Source organism: Sciurus carolinensis, chromosome X, assembly GCF_902686445.1.
Source record: "Sciurus carolinensis chromosome X, mSciCar1.2, whole genome shotgun sequence".
In the NCBI taxonomy this organism is placed as follows: domain Eukaryota; kingdom Metazoa; phylum Chordata; class Mammalia; order Rodentia; family Sciuridae; genus Sciurus; species Sciurus carolinensis.
Window position 1 is genome coordinate 68441697 of NC_062232.1, and position 21109 is coordinate 68462805.

At 35.1% G+C, this 21109-nt stretch overlaps 1 non-coding gene across 1 annotated transcript; it reads left to right on the top strand.

The window, feature by feature from the left end:
• The first annotated feature begins 2588 nt into the window (after positions 1–2588).
• Positions 2589–2696, top strand: LOC124972705 (U6 spliceosomal RNA). Its single transcript, XR_007106499.1, has one exon. It is a non-coding gene; the product is annotated as a U6 spliceosomal RNA (small nuclear RNA).
• The last annotated feature ends 18413 nt before the right edge of the window (positions 2697–21109 follow it).

The window sequence follows — 21109 nt, forward strand, 5'->3', positions numbered from 1 at the left end:
AGACCCAAAAAACTCAGTAAGATTTCTAGAGCTGATAAATAAACTTAACAAAGTAGCAGGATACAAGATCAACGTAGCTTTCCTATACCTCAACAGTGATTCTGTTGAGAAAGAACTCAGGAAAACGACCCCATTCAAAATATTCTCAAGAAGAAAAATGAGAAATGTGGAAATTAGCCTAAGGAAGGAGGTGAGGGATCTCTACCATGAAAACTATAGAACGTCAAAGAAGAAACTGAAGAAGAGCATAGAAGATGCACAAATCTCCCATGTTCTTATATTCTTAGAATTAATATTGTCAAAAAGGCAATACTACCAAAGGTAATATTCTATAAAATTCCATTAAAATATCAATAACATTTTTCATAAAACTAGAAGAAAATTCTGAAATTTATTTGGAAGAATAAGAGAACCAGAATAGCCAAAGCAATCCTGAGCAAGAACAACACAGGAGGCATCACAATACTTGACATTTATTTCACTATAGGGCTATAGTACCAATAACAGCATGGCACGGACATGAAAATAGACATGAAGATCAATGGAATAGAATAGAAGACACAAAGACAAACCCACAACTTACGGCTATCTGATACATGACAAAGGTGCTAAAATATATATGTTTGAGAAAAGGCAGCTTGTTTAATAAATGATGCTTGAAGTACTGGATATCCATATGTAGAATAATGGGACTATATCCAATTCACTCACCCTGCATAAAAGTCAACTCAAAGTGTATCAAAGACTTAGGAATTATAACAAGAAAATTTGCAACTGCTCAAAAAATAAAACCAAATATCAATAAGTGAAATGGCTGGAAATTCAAAATCTTCTGCACAACAAAGAAAATGATTAAGAGCACATACAAAACCTAGAGAATGGGAGAGAAACTCAGCCAGCTGCTCCTCTGATAGGGGATTAAAATCCACAATATATAAAGAACTCAAAAATCTTAACACCCAAAATACAAACAATGCAAAACAAAAATGGGCAAAAGAACTGAATAGATACATCTCAAAAGGATAAATGCAAATGAGCAATAAGTATATGGAAAAAGTGTCCAGTATCTCCAGCAATCATGGAAAGCAAGTCAAAACTACACTAAAATTTTATTTCACTCCAGTAAGAATGGCAATTATCAATAATAAAAATCATAAATTTTAGGGATGATATGAAGGAAAAGGTACATTTATAAAATGTCAGATGAGTAATTAGTACAACTATTCTGGAAAGTAATATGGAGATTCCTTAGAAAACTAGGAATGGAATCATCATATGACCCAGCTATCCCACTCCTTGCTATTTATCTGAAGAGGCTCTTTTTCTTTTTTTCGGTGGTGCTAGGGATTGAACCTAGGACCTTGTGTAAGCTAGGCAAGCACTATACCAACTGAGCTATATCCACAGCCCACTGGTATTTATCTGAAAGAACAAAAGTTTCAATACTATAGCAATACAGCCACTTCAATGTTTATAGAGACACAATTCACAACAACTTAATTAAGGACCCATAAATAGATGCCTAGATTAATAAAGTGTGGCACCTATACAAAATGGAGTTTTACTCAGTCATAAAGAAGAATGAAATTATCCCATTTGCCAGTAAGAGGATAGAACTGGAGACCATCCTGATAAGTGAAAGAAACCAGACTTGGAAATACCTCTTTCATACATGGAAGCTACAGAAAAATAAGGGAAATGAAGTATGGAAAAGTTAAAGATCAGTGGAATAGAAGAGGGAGACCAAGATTGAAAGAGAATGGAAAAGGGAGGAAATGTGAAATGAATTTAACAAAATCACATTCTGTACATAAAATATACACAGTGAATTCCACTTTTATGTATATGTATACAGCACCAGTCAACAGTTTTTAAAAAAATAATTGAATTAAAGGAAGATCAATAGAGTAGAGGAAGGAGAATGGGGGAGGGAGAAGGGAGGGAACAGGGGTCTCCAGGGGCTGATATAGAGTAAATCAAATTTCATATATGTGTGAGATTGTCAAAAAGAACCCAACTACCATGTATTATTATAATGCTCTAATAAAAAAATTTCCATTCTTATTATCTTCCCTACACTAAGTGCTAGTAAAAAGTTCTGTTCCCTAAGAAAAAAACATGTTAGCAAAGGAACTTGTAAAATCACTGGAGAGTTATTGAAACTGAATGAAGCACAGGGATATCAGAGTTCCATATGTTCTTAGAGGTCTCCACTTATGTATGAATAGTTATTTTCAAGTGAATTATAGATTCTTATATGTGTAGGGGCTTTCCTATGAAATTTTCTGATATTTAATAAGAGACATTTTCCCAGTAGAAATGATAAATGACTCAGAATGTAAGATTATTTTTTTGTTATAACTAACACATGGTGAGGGGAAAAACTGTCTCTGTTCAAAACTGATTTTTGCCATTCTTGTGGTTCCAAATTAAAGAAAGGAAAATGAATGTTTTATGAAGATGAAAAAACTTATTTGAAAACACATGATTTGGGCACAAAATACATTAAGCTTAAAATTATTAACCAGAGTGCAAAACAGATCCAGGCCTTAAAACATCTGTTCCAGGCACAACAGAACCTTACAAATGTGCTCACCTAAGCAGCACATATTCTAAAAATTTGAACAATACAGAGAAGATTAGCATGGGCCCTGTGAAAGGATGGCACGCAAACTCGTGAAGCATTACATAAAAAAATAGAATCTTTCAAATGTGTCCTTATTAAAAAGGAGAATTTGGGAACAAACATGAACCATCTCCACCAGATTAAAAGTCAAGAAAAAATAAAGGCATATTCCAACTGAATGCAATAATTATTTTAGAGGTGTCAGAGATAATTTCAAGAAACATGAAAATTCTGCGATTTATCTCATCTACTTATAGAGAAATACTAAGTACATATTGTATTTTAGGAGATTTAATATCCAGTGTCTTTTAGAGGTTTGCTATCTGGGTCTTTCAAAGGTTTCACTACTTCTCTATTGAGTTCGGCACTGTCATTCATGGGTCTCTTGGTGAGATCAAATATAACTAACATCTCTGATGTCCAGTGTGCACTTGTGGGAAGACATTCAAAAGGCACAGGCTCCACCAGCCCATAATTTGCTTTGAATTCCAATTGTGTTAGAATTTTTTGGAAGTAAATAAGTTACTGACATTTTTCTAGGGTATACTTCACAAAGTTTTCAATTTTTGTAAGGAACAATGTAATGAAATTTGACTGTCTAGGGTTTTTGGTTTCTCCATATGCTTTGCATACTGCTTCTGCCTCTACATACAATTTTTTTGCTCCTGTCAAAGACAAGCATCTATTTTGAATTAGCTGAATTTATGTTCTCTACTAGAATGTAGTAAAATCAAAAGTCTGTAATTTTGCCACATCTAATTTTAGTAAAGTATTCAAAAGCTTCATAAAAAGAGAAAACTTCCCAATGATTTTTGTCCTATAAAAATGTGTTGAAGAAACTGAATAGAAGCAAAAATAAATTAAAACAAATACATGTTTAATGGCAAACAATAGAGTTGGTAATACTACATTTAGCAAAATTTTCTCTGAATTCCACAGGTACCTCAGTACCTATAGACAGGACATTTTCTCTATTATAACTCTCATAGTGTGAAGAGAGGAATTAACTTGGCATATAAAAAAATCAGATTCATCAACCATAAAAAGCAACTTAGATAACTATTGCAAAGAAAATAACAATGATAAGATCACATTCAAAACTGCATTTAAAAAACAATAGCATGACCTAAAGGGTAAGAAAAAAAATTAAATGGATTTATTGGATGGATTCTAACTAAAAAGCTTCTTCTCAGCAAAGGAAACATTCAATTATGTGATAAGAGAGTCTCCAGAATAGGAGAAAATCTTTACTACACACACATCAGATAGAGCACTAATCTCCAGGATATATATAGAACTCAAAACACTTAACACCAAAAAAAATAAATAAATAACCAAATCAATAAATGGGCTAAGGAACTAAGCAGACAATTCACAGAAGATATACAATCAATCAACAAATATATGAAAAATGTCCCCACTCCTTGGCCTATACCCAAAGGACTTAAAGTCAGCATACTACAGAGATATAGCCACACCAATGTTCATTGCTGCTCAATTCACAATAGCCAGAGTGTGGAACCAACCTAGATGTCCTTCAATTGATGAATGGATAAAGAAACTGTGGCATATATATACACAATGGAATATTACTCCACCATAAAGAATGATAAAATTATGGCATTTGCAGGCAAATGGATGAAATTGGAGAATATCATGCTAAGTGAGATAAGCCAATCTCAAAAAACCAAAGAATGAATGATCTCGCTGATAAGCGGATGATGACACATAATGGGGGGTGGGAGGGGTTAGTGTTAGGGTTAGGGTTAGGTTTAGGGTTAGGGAGGGGGGCAAGAATGGAAGAAGGAAGGACTGTATAGAGGGAAAAGAGGGGTGGGATGGGTGGGGGGAAGGGAAAAAAATAACAGAATGAATCAAACAACATTACCCTATGTAAATTTATGATTACACAAATGGTATGCCTTTACTCCACGTACAAACAGAGAAACAACATGTTTATAATTTGTTTACAATAAAAAAAGAAAAATGTCCAACATCCCTAGCAATTAGAGAAATGCAAATCAAAACTACCCTAAGATTTCATTTCACTCCAATAAGAATGGCAATTATCAAGAACACAAGCAACAATAGGTGTTGGTGAGGATGTGGGGAAAAAGGTACACTCATACACTGCTGGTGGGGTTGCAAATTAGTGCAGTCACTCTGGAAAGCAGTATGGAGATTCCTCACAAAACTAGGAATGGAACCATCATTTGACCCAGCTATCCACTCCTTGGTCTGTACCCAAAGAACTTAAATCAGCATACTACAGTGACGCAGCCACCTCAATGTTTATAGCAGCTCAACACACAATAGTTAAACTGTGGAACCAACCTAGATGCCATTCAGTAGAGGAATGGATGAAGAAACTGTGGTATATATACACAATGGAATATTACACAGCCTTAAAGAAGAATGAAATTATGCCATTTGTAGATAAATGGATGGCGTTGGAGAATATTGTGCTCAGCGAAGTAAGTCAATCCCATGAAAACAAAGGCCGAATGTTTTCTCTGATAAGTGGATGCTGATCCATAATGGGGATGGGAGGGAAGAATGGAGGAAATTTGGATTGGGCAGAGGGGAGTGAGGGAAGGGGAGGGGTAGGAGGGTAGGGAAGATGGTGGAATTAGGTGGATGTTATTGCCCTAAATACATGTATGATTCCATGAATGGTTTGACTCTACATTGTGTACAACCAGAGAAATAAAAATTTGTACTCCATTTGTGTACAATGAATCGAAGTACATTCTGCTGTCATGTATAACTAATTAGAACAAATAAAAAATAGCATGCTATTTAAGACAAATGTGATCAAGAAACTGATGAATGTGCATGAATATGTAAAAAGGATAAGTGATCTGTTATATTTAATTAACCAGATAAATTATGTATTTTTCAAATTCTGCTTTAAAGTACACAACTCTATGCTATTTCACTTTTGAAATAATTTCACCTTTGATAATAATTTTTGAATAAAACTAGTTTATGGGTCTACCAATATAGTAAAAGTCAATTACAAAGAAATGAAAAGTTAAAACTATAAAATTTTAATTACTTTGGCACTCCCTTTCACTATTCTAAGTGCTGTAATTTGCATTACATATCATTAATATGATGGTTACTTTAGTCAATTATCACTTGTATCAGAATCACTGAGAACATATGTTTAAAAAATGCAAATTTTGAAAATTGAATAAAACTTTTTTGGGGGGGACATGGAATCAGAACTTTGTAAACACCTCTTGTGGTTATTAAACATACTAAATTTTGAAAGCTCTTTAACAATGAGATCCAACTTCTGTAATCAAGGAACCAATAAACCAAAAGAAAAAAAAAAAAAACAGAAGTCCTGTAGGCATTGCCCCAAGGAAGCAGTCTAGCTTTTGGCAACTAGCATATTCAAAAGAAAGTACTTTTAATCATTGCAGTATAGGGAGCATGATTTAATGTAAGGAATAACTTCACCATTTTTTCTTGTAATCTGCTTTCATTATAGAAATGCAAGGAAACATGAAGAAAATAAGTCTTCATTTCATCTCCATAAGATGAAAACTATTGTTGGAACCCTGACCATTTTTATTTTCAAGTCTTTTACTTTTTAATTCTCCTAAATTAAATTACTGAATATTGATTTCAAAGTAGTTTGTCTGCTTCTCTTTTGTGTACAATAATCTAATATAGGCTTACATAAAATTGTTTGGATGAAATTGATGACTATCGTAATTCTATATTACAATGGTTAGGGGTTTAAGCTGTGTTTAAGGCTGCCTGAGCTAAAATTCTGGCCCTATCCCTTCCTTACTGTGTGACTTTTGGAAGTTAATTAAACCCTCTGTGCTTCAGTTTGTCCCATTTGCAGAGAAGAGGTTGATAGCCTCTTATTGTTGTTTTAATCATTAAATAAAATAAGAAAAGTATTTTGCCTACTGTGAGCACTCAGAAAATACTATTATTTTTTGAGTGCCATGAACATCATCATGCTCATCTTTGTGAGGGACAAGACCCAATATCTGAAGATTAACTTCTATGTACCTTATTCAAAAGACCTATTAACTCTCTGTGTCAGCAGTGAATCTTTAACAAATATGAACTTCTCTATAAGGGTTTTGTCTATTTATTTTCACTTCTTCCTTTAACTGAAATGTCTTACCAAATTTCCAGGCTCAGATTTCATCTTGGCATTTAATATCACAAAATCCATTTGCAGGGCATTATTCTTAACACTCTGCATTAGTTCATTTTCTATTAAAGGACCACTCCATAGAAGTAAGCACACTAATAAAAAAATGTAGAGAATACTCTTTTTTTTTATTTAGCATTCATTGAAATATCAATCACATATTTTGGTGGAAACCTATAAAATTTTGTTCTTATTCTGAACAAAACCATTGATATAATCAGTCCATTGGCAAATTGATCTTCTTTGATTTTTATTACTCATTTGTTTTTTAATTTTAAAATCATATTTAGACATACAAAGATACAACTAAGTCTGAAGTCAGTGTTTTCTTTCAATTTGTGTGTATGTATATATATATGTAGATGTGTGTGTAAAAATATGTATGTGTGTGTGTGTGTGTGTGTAAAAGTGCCAAGTACTCTTTGCCTAATACAATTGACAATACTTTGAAATTATGGAAGCATTTTTGATAGTCATTTAATATTTTATACCTGTGTTTCTAACTTCTGTTCAAATATATCATTGCTTTCTGATGTTAGTTTTGTAAAAATAGACACTATCCAGACTCAGAAATCTTTTCTTAAAGATTTCATCTGAAAGAATTATTGCCATAAAAGAGGACAAGTATTGGAATAGGGAGAATGTTCCAACCATGAGGTCTTCAGGCTTCTTACACCCTGCACTTTTTTTCATAGAGAGGAATATAAAAGGGTACAAGAAACCTGCTAATGAAACAGTAGTATGACCAGGTAGTATGATTGAACAGATGAATAGGAAATCTCTTCCTTGGAATTAGCCAACTCTCTTGCAGAACTGTCAAGGATAGGGGTGGGGTAGTGTTCCACATTAAGATGCTGGCTCAGTCAGAGGTTGGGTGAGTTCAGAAGCCTGCAGTAGGAGAGAATCCTGACTAAAATTTGGTCAAACCATATTAGCAGGCATTTAGTCTAGATTATTTGATGGGGAAAAGCAGTTTAGTTAGGCATTTATGAAGCAAAGAATGGGAATTTGAAGGTTTGTTTTCTAGCCTTGATAAACAATCAAGATATCCACAAGTTTTATCTGAGTTTTATAGGGAAGTGTGATTCTTTACAGTAAGCTCTTTCCTGAGTCATAAAAGGGTGGAAGCTTTCTTAACTATTTCCAGGAAGAGTGGCTCAGGTAAAGTTTAGCACTCTCAATTTTTTTTTATTTTTACATACTGCATTTTGATTCATTGTACACAAATGGGGTACATCATTTCATTTCTATGGATGTGCACGATGTAAATTCATACCATTTGTGTAATCATACATGTACATAGGGTAATGATGTCTGTCTCATTCCACCATCTTTCATATCCACCTCCCTCTCATTTCCTTCTACATAATCTAAAGTTCCTCCATTCTTCTCTCACTCCCCACCGCCTCACCCCTATTATGTATCATCATCCACTTATCAGAGAAAACATCTGGTCTTTGAGTTTTTGGGATTGACTTATTTCACTTAGCATGATATTCTCCAATTCCATCCAATTACCTGCAAATGTCATAATTATATTCTTCTTGATGGCTGAATAATATTCTGGGCTAAGGAACTGGGAAGACACCGTACAGAAAAAGATATATAGACGATTAACAAATATATGCAAAAGTTAACATCTCTAGTAATTAGAGATGTGCAAATTAAAACTACCCTAAGATTTCATCCTACTCCAATTAGAATGGCTATTATCAAGAACACAAGGCATAATTGGTGTTGGTGTGGATGTGGGGAAAAAGGCACACTTGTACTTTGCTGATGGAGTTGCAAATTGGTGCAGTCACTCTGAAAAGCAGTGTGGCGATTCCTCAGCAAACTTGGAATGGACTCACCTTTTGACCCAGTTATCTCACTCCTTGGTTTATACCCATAGGACTTAAAATCAGCAATGTCAATTTTTATATTACCTTTCTCCTTTGCAACTAACTAATGCTGACAGAATGCAATTACTTTTGCAAAAAAGCTCTCTTCTCTTCATAGATTTCCAATATCTCTTCTATTCCAAAGCAGTCAGATCTATGAATCTCTCTCTCTAAATATGCAGGTAGTAAAGTTGAGGGAAGAATGGAGTGAGAATTTTAAATGGCCACAGAGGTTTCCATAAACATTGACTTTCAGTAAGTTGGCACTTGTTCACTCCTGTATAAATTTTCCTTTTATTCTTTTGCTAAATTTTTGCTTTGTTTATATATAGTTTTCTGTTTGTTTTAAATATAATATTAAATGCATAAAGATAAATTAAAACATGATTTTTAATGAAATACAGTAGCCCCTTGTGCCAATGCTTCCTAGCTCTAATATCCAGTAATAGATACCTTAAATTTATACTTACTTCACCTGGTAGTAATGTTCATATTTCCAGAAACATACATATGGAAATTCATTTTCTTGTTTCATTAATTCAAAAAATTTTGGGGTAGTCTTTATTCACTTCTTAATGAGAATTTACATAATTATTACTAAATAAAAATCATTCACTGAATGTATATTATAATCAGACATATTTACCTTTTTTTCATTTCTTCAGGTTATTTCTTGCTTTTTGTTCCCTTGCATAGTTTCCCAGATGCCTTTGATTCTTTCCAGATGCACTATCATATTATTTACCATACTCTGCTCTATTGAGTTTAATTTTTATAGAAGTTCTCTCTCCTGAAGGTCTCCCTCATTTTGTTCAAATCTGAACATACTGCTTTCCAAATTTACCATGGAGTTGGTACTTTGGATCTAATCTTCACTCTCAAGTGAATCTCAGTGATCCTATGCCAAGGGCTGACATTTAGTTTGTACACGATGTACAGCAAAGTAGCCAGACTCCCTCTTGATTGGTTGAGAATACATTCTTTTTTTTTTATTGTAAACAAATGGGATACATGTTGTTTCTCTGTTTGTACATGGAGTAAAGGCATACCATTTGTGTAATCATAAATTTACATAGGGTAATGTTGTTTGATTCATTCTGCCATATTTTCCCTTCCCCCCCAACCCTCCCAACCCCTCCTCTCCATCTATACAGTCCTTCCTTCCTCCATTCCTGCCCCCCTCCCTAAACCCAACTCCAACCCCAATACTAACCCTTCCCACCCCCCATTATGTGTCATCATCCACTTATTAGCAATATCATTCTTCCTTTGGTTTTTTGAGATTGGCTTATCTCACTTAGTATGATATTCTCCAGTTTCATCCATTTGCCTGCAAATGCCATAATTTTATCATTCTTTATGGCTGAGTAATATTCCATTGTATATATATACCACATTTTCTTTATCCATTCGTCAATTGAAGGACATCTAGGTTGGTTCCACAATCTGGCTATTGTGAACTGAGCAGCTATGAACATTGATGTGGCTGTATCTCTGTAATATGCTGATTTTAAGTCCTTTGGGTATAGGCCAAGGAGTGGGATAGCTGGGTCAAATGGTGGTTCCATTCCAAGTTTTCTAAGGAATCTCCACACTGCTTTCCAGAGTGGCTGCACTAATTTGCAGCCCCACCAGCAATGTAAGAGTGTACCTTTCTCCCCACATCCTCGCCAATACCTGTTGTTGCTTGTATTCTTGATAATCGCCATTCTAATTGGGGTGAGATGGAATCTTAGGGTGGTTTTGATTTGCATTTCTCTTATTACTAGAGATGTTGAACATTTTTCCATATGTTTGTTGATTGCTTGTATATCTTCTTCTGTGAAGTGTCTATTCATTTCTTTAGCCCATTTGTCAATTGGATTATTTACATTCTTGGTGTAGAGTTTTTTGAGTTCTTTATAGATTCTGGAGATTAGCACTCTATCTGAAGTATGATTGGCAAAGATTTTCTCCCACTCTGTAGGCTCTTTCTTCACATTGCTGATAGTTTCCTTTGCTGAGAGAAAGCTTTTTAGTTTGAATCTATCCCAGTTATTAATTCTTGCTTTTATTTCTTGTGCTATGGGAGTCCTGTTGAGGAAGTCTGGTCCTAAGCCGACATGTTGAAGCTCTGGACCTACTTTTTCTTCTATAAGATGCAAGGTCTCTGGTCTGATTCCGAGATCCTTAATCCATTTTGAGTTTAGTTTCGTGCATGGTGAGAGATATGGGTTTAGTTTCATTCTGTTGCACATGGATTTCCAATTGTCCCAGCACCATTTGTTGAAGAGGCTATCTTTTCTCCATTGCATATTTTTGGCCCCTTTGTCTAGTATGAGAAAATTGTATTTATTTGGGTTTGTGCCCGTGTCCTCTATTCTGTACCATTGATCCACCTTTCTATTTTGGTACCAATACCATGCCGTTTTTGTTACTATTGCTTTGTAGTAGAGTTGAAGTTCTGGTATTGCAATACCCCCTGCTTCACTCTTTCTGCAAAGGATTGCTTTAGCTATTCTGGGTTTTTTAATTCTTCCAGATGAATTTCATAATTGCTTGCTCTATTTCTGTAAGGTACATCATTGGGATTTTAATTGGAATTGCATTGAATCTGTATAGCACTTTTGGTAGTATGGCCATTTTGACAATATTAATTCTTCCTATCCAAGAACATGGGAGATCTTTCCATCTTCTAAGGTTTTCTTTAATTTCTTTCTTTAGTGTTCTGTAGTTCTCATTGTAGAGGTCTTTCACCTCTTTTGTGAGATTGATTCCCAAGTATTTTATTTTTTTCGAAGCTATTGTGAATGGGGTAGTTTTCCTAATTTCTCTTTCTGAAGATTCATCGCTTATGTATAAAAATGCCTTAGATTTATGTGCATTGATCTTATATCCCACTACTTTACTGAATTCACTTATGAGATCTAAAAGTTTTCTGGTGGAATTTTCTGGTTCCTCTAAGTATACAATTATATCATCAGCAAATAGGGATAGTTTGAGTTCTTCTTTTCCTATTCGTATCCCTTTAATTTCTTTGGTCTGTCTAATTGCTCTGGCTAGAGTTTCAAGGACGATATTGAATAGAAGTGGTGAAAGAGGGCATCCCTTCCTTGTTCCAGTTTTTAGAGGGAATGCTTTCAGTTTTTCACCATTTAGAATGATATTATCCATGGGTTTAGTGTAGATGGCCTTTACAATGTTAAGGAATATTCCCACTATCCCTATTTTTTCTAGTGTTTTGAGCATGAAGGGGTGCTGTATTTTATCAAATGCTTTTTCTGCATCTATCGAAATAATCATGTGATTCTTGACTTTAAGTCTATTGATATGGTGAATGACATTTATTGATTTCCTGATGTTGAACCAACCTAGCATCCGTGGGATGAAACCCACTTGATCATCGTGCACTATCTGTTTAATATGTTTTTGTATGCGATTTGCTAAAATTTTGTTGAGAATTTTTGCGTCGATGTTCATTAAGGATATAGGTCTGAAATTTTCTTTCCTCCATGTGTCTCTGTCTGGTTTAGGAATCAGGGTAATATTGGCTTCTTTGAATGAGTTTGGGAGAGTTCCCTCCTCTTCTATTTTCTGGAATACTTTGAGAAGTATTGGAATGAGCTCTTCTTTAAAAGTTTTGTAGAACTCGGCTGAGAACCCGTCTGGTCCTGGACTTTTCTTTGTTGGTAGGCTTTTGATGACTTCTTCTATTTCATTACTTGAAATTGGTCTATTTAAATTGTGTATGTCCTCCTCGTTCAGTTTAGGCAATTCATATGTCTCTAGAAACCTGTTGATGTCTTCGAAATTTTCTATTTTGTTGGAGTATAGATTTACGAAATAGCTTCTAATTATGTTTTGTATTTCAGTCGTGTCTGTTGTGATATTTCCTTGTTCATTCCGAATTTTGGTGATTTGGGTTTTCTCTCCTCTTCTCTTTGTTAGTGTGACTAAAGGTTTATCAATTTTGTTTATTTTTTCGAAGAACCAACTATTTATTTGGTCAACTTTTTGTATTGTTTCTTTCGTTTCAATTTCGTTGATTTCAGCTCTGATTTAACTATTTCCTGTCTTCTACTACTTTTGGTGTTGGTCTGTTCTTCTTTTTCTAGGGCTTTGAGCTGTAGTGTTAGGTCATTTATTTTTTTGAGTTTTACTTCTTTTATTAAATGCGCTCCATGAAATAAATCTTCCTTTAAGTACTGCTTTCATAGTGTCCCAGAGATTTTGATATGATGTTTCTTTGTTCTCGTTTACCTCTAAGAATTTTTTAATTTCCTTCCTAATATCTTCTGTCATCCATTCATCATATAGTAGCATATTGTTTAATCTCCAGGTGTTGGAGTAGTTTCTGTTTTTTACTCTTTCATTAATTTGTAACTTCAATCCATTATGATCTGATAGTATACAAGGTAGTGTCTCTACTTGTATTTGCTGACATTAGCTTTGTGGCATAATATATGGTCTATTTTAGTGAAGGATCCATATGCTGCTGAGAAGAAAGTGTATTCGCTCTTGGTTGGAAGGTATATTCTATAAATGTCTGTTAAGTCTAAATTATTGATTGTGTTATTGAGATCTATGATTTCTTTGTCCAATTTTTGTTTGGAAGATCTGTCCAGTGGTGAAAGAGGCGTGTTAAAATCACCTAGTATTATTGTGTTATGGTCTATTTGGTTTCTAAAATTGAGAAGGATTTGTTTAACATACATGGATGAGCCACTGTTTGGGGCATAGATGTTTATGATTGTTATATCTTGCTGATTTATGCTTCCCTTAAGCAGTATGAAATGTCCTTCTTTATCCCTTCTGACTAACATTGGCTTGAAGTCCACATTATCTGAAATGAGGATGGATACTCCAGCTTTTTTGCTGAGTCCATGTGCATGGTATGTTTTTCCTCATCCTTTCACCTTTAGTCTATGGGTATCTCTTTCTATGAGGTGAGTCTCTTGCAGGCAACATATTGTTGGATCTTTCTTTTTAATCCAATCTGCCAGTCTATGTCTTTTGATTGATGAATTCAGGCCATTAACATTCAGGGTTATTATTGAGATATGATTTGTATTCCTGGTCATTTGGTTCATATTTAAAATTTTTGACACATCTTGGTTCCTCCTTTATTTGACAGTTCCTTTAGGATAATTCCTCCCTTTGCTGATTTGCTTCTTTGTTTTTTATTTCTTCCTCATGAAATATTTTGCTGAGAATGTTCTCTAATGCTGGCTGTCTTTTTGTAAATTCTTTTAGCTTTTGTTTATCATGGAATGATTTTATTTCATCGTCAAATTTGAAGGTAAGTTTTGCTGGGTATAAGATTCTTGGTTGGCATCCATTTTCTTTCAGAGCTTAAAAAATGTTGTTCCAGGCCCTTCTAGCTTTTAGGGTCTGGATTGAAAAATCTGCTGATATCCGTATTGGCTTCCCCCTGAATGTAATTTGGTTCTTTTCTCTCACAGCCTTTAAAATTCTGTCTTTATTTTGTATGTTAGGTATTTTCATTATAATGTGCCTTGGTGTGGGTCTGTTGTAATTTTGTGTATTTGGAGTCCTATAAGCCTCTTGGACTTGATTTTCCATTTCCTTCTTCAGATTTGGGAAATTTTCTGATATTATTTCTTCAAATAGATCGTTCATTCCTTTGGTTTGTTTCTCTAAGCCTTCCTCAATCCCAATAATTCTCAAATTTGGACTCTTCATGATATCCCATAGTTCTTGGAGATTCTGTTCATGATTTCTCATCATCTTCTCTGTTTGTTCAACTTTGTTTTCGAGGTTAAATATTTTGTCTTCAATATCTGAAGTTCTGTCTTCCAGCTGTTCTATCCTATTGGTTATGCTTTCTATGGAGTTCTTAATTTGATTTATTGTTTCCTTCATTTCAAGGATTTCTATTTGGTTTTTTTTCAATATCTCTAACTCTTTATTGAAATGATCTTTTGCTTCCTGAATTTGCTCTGTTAACTGTCGATTGGTGCGATCGTTCAATGCCTGCATTTGCTCTTTCATGTCATCGTTTGCTTCCCTAATCATTTTAATTATGTACATTCTGAACTCCCTTTCTGTCATTTCTTCTGCCATGCTGTCGTTGGATTTTATTGATGTAACATCTATATTTGTTTGGGGCATTTTCTTCCCTTGTTTTCTCATATTGTTCAGAAATCAGTGGGTCATTAAGATATTGCAGATTTCCTCTATCAACTTATAATGTCCCTGAAGATTGCTAGTATATCCCCTTATCCTTCAGTAGCCTGAAGTCTTGGAGGAGGTCGATAATGCAGAGCTCCACGAAGAAGCTGCCTCTCTAGGGGTGGTGACCCTCAGGTCGGGTATATTCCCTGCTAGTGGGCAGGGGTGCCTCCACTTGTTGACCAATGGTCATCCAATGGGGAACTAGACTGCGGGCTGAGGCAAGTCCTGTTTGTGCCTGTCTCTGGTTTTACCGTCCTTGTGGGAAAACCTCCCCCGACCGGGAAGACTCACTCGGTGGGGATGTCTCGCTGGTCAGTTCCCCTCCTAGAGGTTCCCCTCAATCTACAACTACCTCCTGGGCTGGGCTGTCTTCCTCTGCAATGATCCCAGGGTCCCAGACCTATGTCCTGGGCCTGGGAGCCTCACCCTTCGCAGGCGAGTCTCCTTAGGCTGCCTCTCCCAGAGAATCTGCCCGAAGCCCTGGAAACTTCGCTCCGCCCCAGGCGTGTCTCTGTGCGGCTCTTCCAGCAAGAAGCCACCTAGCTCCTGGGACCCTGCTCTGCACCAATCGCCTGGCTATGCAGCCCCTCCTCTGAGCCACCACCTGGAGCCCCGTACAATAGCTCCGAGACCCAGAGACCCGCCACACACCTCCTCCTCTGGACAGCCGCCTGGTTTCCGACGCAGTCACTAGGAGTCCAAACAACTCACTTCGGGTCTCCTCCTCCCGCCAACCACCCGTAGCCCTAGGCAGTCACTCCAAGTCCAAGTGACCCGCCCTGTTCCTCCTCCTCCTCCTTGGGGTAGCCCCCCGGGTGTTCAGGAGCAGTGGCTCCGAGACCAAGTTACCCACCACGCTTCTCCTCCAGGCAGGCCACGGGTGTTCAGGAACAGTCGCTTTTAGTCCAATCAACTCACCACTCGCCTCCTCCTCTGGCAACCACCTGTGGCTCTGATGCAGTCACTCCTAGACCATTGTCCCACCACTCTCCTCCTCCAGGCAGGCCACCAGTGTTCTGGAGCAGTCGTTCTGAGTTCAAACAGCTCGCCACGCAGCTCCTCCTCTGGCAACTGCCTGTGGTTCTGATGCAGTCACTCCTAGACCAAGCGACCTGCCGGGCTTCTCCTCTTCCTCTGGGCAACCCCCCAGTGTTCAGAAGCAGTTGTTCTGGGTCTAAACAGCTCGCCATGCAGCTCCTCCTCAGGCAGCCGCCCGGAGCCCCAGTGGTTGCTCCGAGTCCAAGCGCTGTGCTGAGCCGCCTCCTCTACGATGCTCCCAGTTGTCCGAGTTTACCGCTCCAGTGGGGGGGAGGGGCGTCTCGCCAAGCAACTCCACTTCACAAATTCCCTGCGTTCCGGGGCTACCACCCCATCTGGGAAGCCTCCCCAATGGGAGAGACTCACCTGGCGGCTTTGAGTTGGTCCCAAGTCTCTCACTATCTCCTCTTTTGAATCCTGCGTCCTGGAGCAACGTGAAATGCAGCCACCCTCTAGTCCGCCATCTTGCCCCCCCCCCCCAGAATACATTCTCATTAGTTGGTGTTTCTTAATAGTGGTTTTTAAATATTTTTGACACCATACCTAATGAGGTCAGTATTTGTTCTTCCTTACTATACACCCTTGATTGACTGAAAAGCAAGTTGTCATGTTTTCTAAGGACCTATTTTCTACCCTTTACCTCTATTATAAAAGGTTCTCAAGGTCCTGAAAATTTCTGGGGTTCTATGGGGACGTATCAGTTCTTTCTTCAATCTTACTACAATTTGCAATTGGAAGCTCTTGTATGTTGGAGTCCTGTCATCATTTCCCTAACATTTTTGTGATTTTTACCTTTTTCACTCGTTTACTTTTAACTTTCATTTTTAAAAGTTGATCATAATTCAGAAAACTATTAATGGTATGGACCTAATTTTAGGAAAAAAGTAATAAAATTTTCAGTATGTTCTTATTTAGAAAAGTCCTTTGCCTTTACAGTTTATTTTTTTTTTTGCCATTATGCATTTTGGTTAAAGAAAACTACTAAAATAATCTTGCACCAAATATTATATTCAATCTAAATCCCCTGCATTAGAAATTTCTTGTTTCAAACTTCTTGTTAGAAATTAAATATTCTAACAGCATTGAAAGTAACTTGGATCAAATCTCAGGTTAAAACTGAATATATTTTGTTTGGAAGACACTATACAAATGGAAAATATTTCTGAAACATTACATCGCAATGCTTGTTACATTATTCAGATAAGCATGACTTTAGGGAGATTTCTAAGGATTTGAGAAGAGTAAACAGCATAACATTAGCAAAAGAACATTAAAAAATATTGTCAGTACAATGCACAAATATAATTCCACTTAATGAATTAGAGATGATCTGAGACAAGTTTTTATGTAGAGACTGATCATCACATTCAGTTGAGGATCTCCTATTTGTTTTTATTTGTTCTTTTTTATTTTCTTTTTTCATTCTAAGAGATCACTTTAAACCTGTTATATTTCCACATTTTTTTCTCCCTAACCTGGTTAATCAACTGCTAATGAAAACTGTCATTTTTTCAGATCCAAGGAAAACTTCCTTTCCCAACTGTTCCTCTTCCTACCAAAACTATTCCAGCACAACTAATCCCAAAAGTCAAAATTTGAATTATCTTAAAACCTGGTTTTCAAATGAAATATGAAATTTTAAACTTGTGATTAATTATACAACTTTTTGCATGCTGTTATACTGTGCATAACATCTCTCTCTAAATGGTTTATAAATTTTCTGAGCATAGTCAATGTTCTTTCATTCATTAACTATTTATTGACTATCTACTCTTTATCACTGGTCATCAAGTGTAGCATTTATTGAATACTTACTCTTTTATCAATGGGAACTAAGAAATACAATAGTGAATAAAAAAGATCCTGTCTCTCATATGTATCTAAGAACCCATATGCTGGAGTCACATAAGTCTAGGATGAATTCTATCTCAAATTACCTGCATGACATTAGGGCATAGTAACTACCTTTTCTCATAAATTTTACATACATGAGGTAAAACACATGGAGTGAAATCAATAAATGTCAATGGCTATTATCATAAAGCATTTTATTTTTATTCTTACTGTTACAATTGGCATATGTTGTTTATCTTTGAGTATGTATGTCTGTGTTATGTATACTGTGAATAAGTGGAAATTAATTATGCACCTTCATGCTAAGGGACAAATGTGGAGCAAACTATTTAATCAGGTAGTGGGTATAATTCTCATTTCTAGGTTGTTATTTTAATGGAAAAGGATTCTCATAAAAAATGACAAAATTAAAAATTAATTAAAGCAAGATTATTATAAGGAATGTTAATAAAAAGCATTTAAAATATATTGGGTCCTTTCTTTTATATTGGAGTAAAGTTGAGGATTCAATGTCATTTTAAAAGCATGTTTTTCTTAATATATGTATTTTTGATAATGATTTTGGAAGTCCTCATGAGAGTATTAGACTTGAAAATCAAAGAGCTTCTGATGAACAAACAAGGTTCTGTTTGAGATGCAGGTGACAGTTTAAATGACAGTAAAGGGAAATTAGAGAAGACATGAAGAGAAATGAGAGTATAAATTGAAAACAGTGATTTTAAATTTTTTTAAATTGTGGAACAAAAAGTAGAAAGTTTCAAAAGGTCCTACAAAAAGTAATTTGATGCTATTTGGATTATAACAAAGAGGAAATGGTCTAACACTGAGTGATATGAAGTGTATTTCTCATTCTACCTAAAGCTTTTACCCCCAAGTATCTTGGCATAAAGTGTTTTTGTGAAGGCAGTGCTATATGTTGTTTTTTCCATATGAGGCTCTTCAAGTTCTTTAATAACATATTGTCATGAATCAAAGAAAACTAATGTGGACAACCATAATAATATGTAGACAAAGTGTTAAGATTTCTAAAGATTATGTAAGTGCTGAATTGTTGAATCTGATTATGATGAAATGGAATGACTTTAACACAATTTTGTATTTGATTTAACAAGGAAACTGAAAATGAAGAAAGAAATACCTTTCCATGTAGAAAACTACAAGTCTGCCTGAATACTACAGTGCATCAGGTCACAAGGTCCTCCTTATAGCCAGAAGATACTCAAAAATTTATCAATAGCCAGAGGTTTTCTTCAATGTTATTGAATAAAATAGATTCTCCAAAGAATATATGAAAGGGACATTGAAGCAGAAAAAGTTTTCTTCTCCTTCAAAAATGAATGACCATAGTCATGATAAACTTGTTTGTTATCTGACTGAAATTTCCAAAAATTTTGTCCACTGTTGATACTTATTCAGGGCTATTGTGAACTATTCCACTCTAAGAAAGGCAGTTTCTAAAGAGGAATATCATTTTACCTCAAGAAAGAAAAAACTTCAAAACGTCGATATTTTCTTCCTCTAATAGCTTCAACCAATTCTTTCTTACAGATTGAGTGTTTTTATCATGAGGAAAGGATGTATAAAAAAAATAATAGGGGATATTAAGTTAGATTGGGTCTCTAAAAGATATGAAAATCCAAATGTCCCAGTCAATTAGCCTTGGGTATGACCCAAGAGAAAGGGAAACTTTCATAAGACTCTGGGGAAGTCTCTCTAAATCCAGATGACAGTCAAACTAAGATGAAAGTTTTAATTTGCAATATTCATATACTAAAACATTTTTATTCCACATCATAAAGTATCCTATTTACATGAGGCCCACAACACGTTCAATAAGAATTTTCTAACTCACACCAGCCATGCTTATGCACCTTACACTTTTCCTCAAGTTTAATGTTCAGTGGATCTGTAATACTTCAAGATTTCCCCAAATTACCAAACTAGTAACTGATAAGACTAGGATGAAAACATATATTATCTGACACTTGTTCAGTGCTTTTTTTCTATGGAGTCATGGAAAAAGATTGTAAAATAAAGAATAAAGGAGAATTTTTTTTTTTAAAAAAAGAACAAAAGACCCTATTGAACTGAAGATTAAATATGCCTTCAATTCCTGATGACCATATATTTGGTGCATTAGGTGAAATATAAACATGGTAAAATCAAGCAATTTAAGTGTAGAATTTAATGTTTTAAAAAACTATATATGCCCACATAAACATAGCCATATTCAATATATACAACATTTCCATCTCTAGCCAGCTTCTAGTCAATTATAAATGTTATTCTTATTTCCAATAACCAGAAAATGTTTTCTCTGAGGTCTTTAAAAGTAGAATTAGATAGTGAGTACACAATATTGCATCTGGCTTTTCTGCTCAAGATAATTGTTTTTTACATTCCTCAAATCCACATTCAATATAAATAGTTTACATTTACTCTTTTGCATAGTAGTTATCACTTGTATGATATATTGTCCAAAGTAGGTGTATGTTTAATTTTACAAGGACCTTCTAAAATTTCCAGTGACTTTGAATTTTTTTCTCTCAGCAGCAGTATATAGTATTTGCATTTACTCCAAATACTCATAAACATGTAGTATTTGATGATCTCTTCGAATTTTAAATATTTTGATAGGTATGAAATGATATCTCACTGATATGAATTTGCATTTATCTGACTAATAATATTATGCATATTTCATATAATTAATGACAATTTTATATCTCATTTATAATTTTTTTATTCATTTTATTTGGTCATCTTGCAGTTTTTCCTCTACATCATTATTGAAATTTAAGTTTTTATAATCCTTTTATGCTTTATTAGTGTGCTATATTTATACATAGTAGTGCAGTTCTTTGTGAAACATTCCTATATACACATACATAATTTTTTCCAATAGGTTTCATAGTCATCCCCCATTCCCATTCATCTACACTTCTCATCTTCCTTCCATTTGTGTATATGTATTTTTCCCATTGGTGCATGCACTTTTATGTAAAAGTGCAAACCAATGTGATATGCTCATACATACATATAGAATAATTTGATCAATTTTAATTCCATGTTCTTCCCCTTTCTCTCTTTTTCTCCCTTTCCCTTTATCCCTTAACTCTATGCAGTTGATATCCTATTTTTAAGAGATTCTTCCCCTTTTTAAAATTCCCTTTTTAGCTCTAGTTCAACAAATGAGAGAAAATATTTGACCCTTGATATTCTGAGTTGAGTCTGGATTATTTAATTTTACATGGTATTCTGCAGTTCTTTCCATTTAGTCCATTTGCCAGCAAGTGGCATAATATCGTTTTTCCTCATGGAAAAATGTGCATATAAAATACATCAAAAATT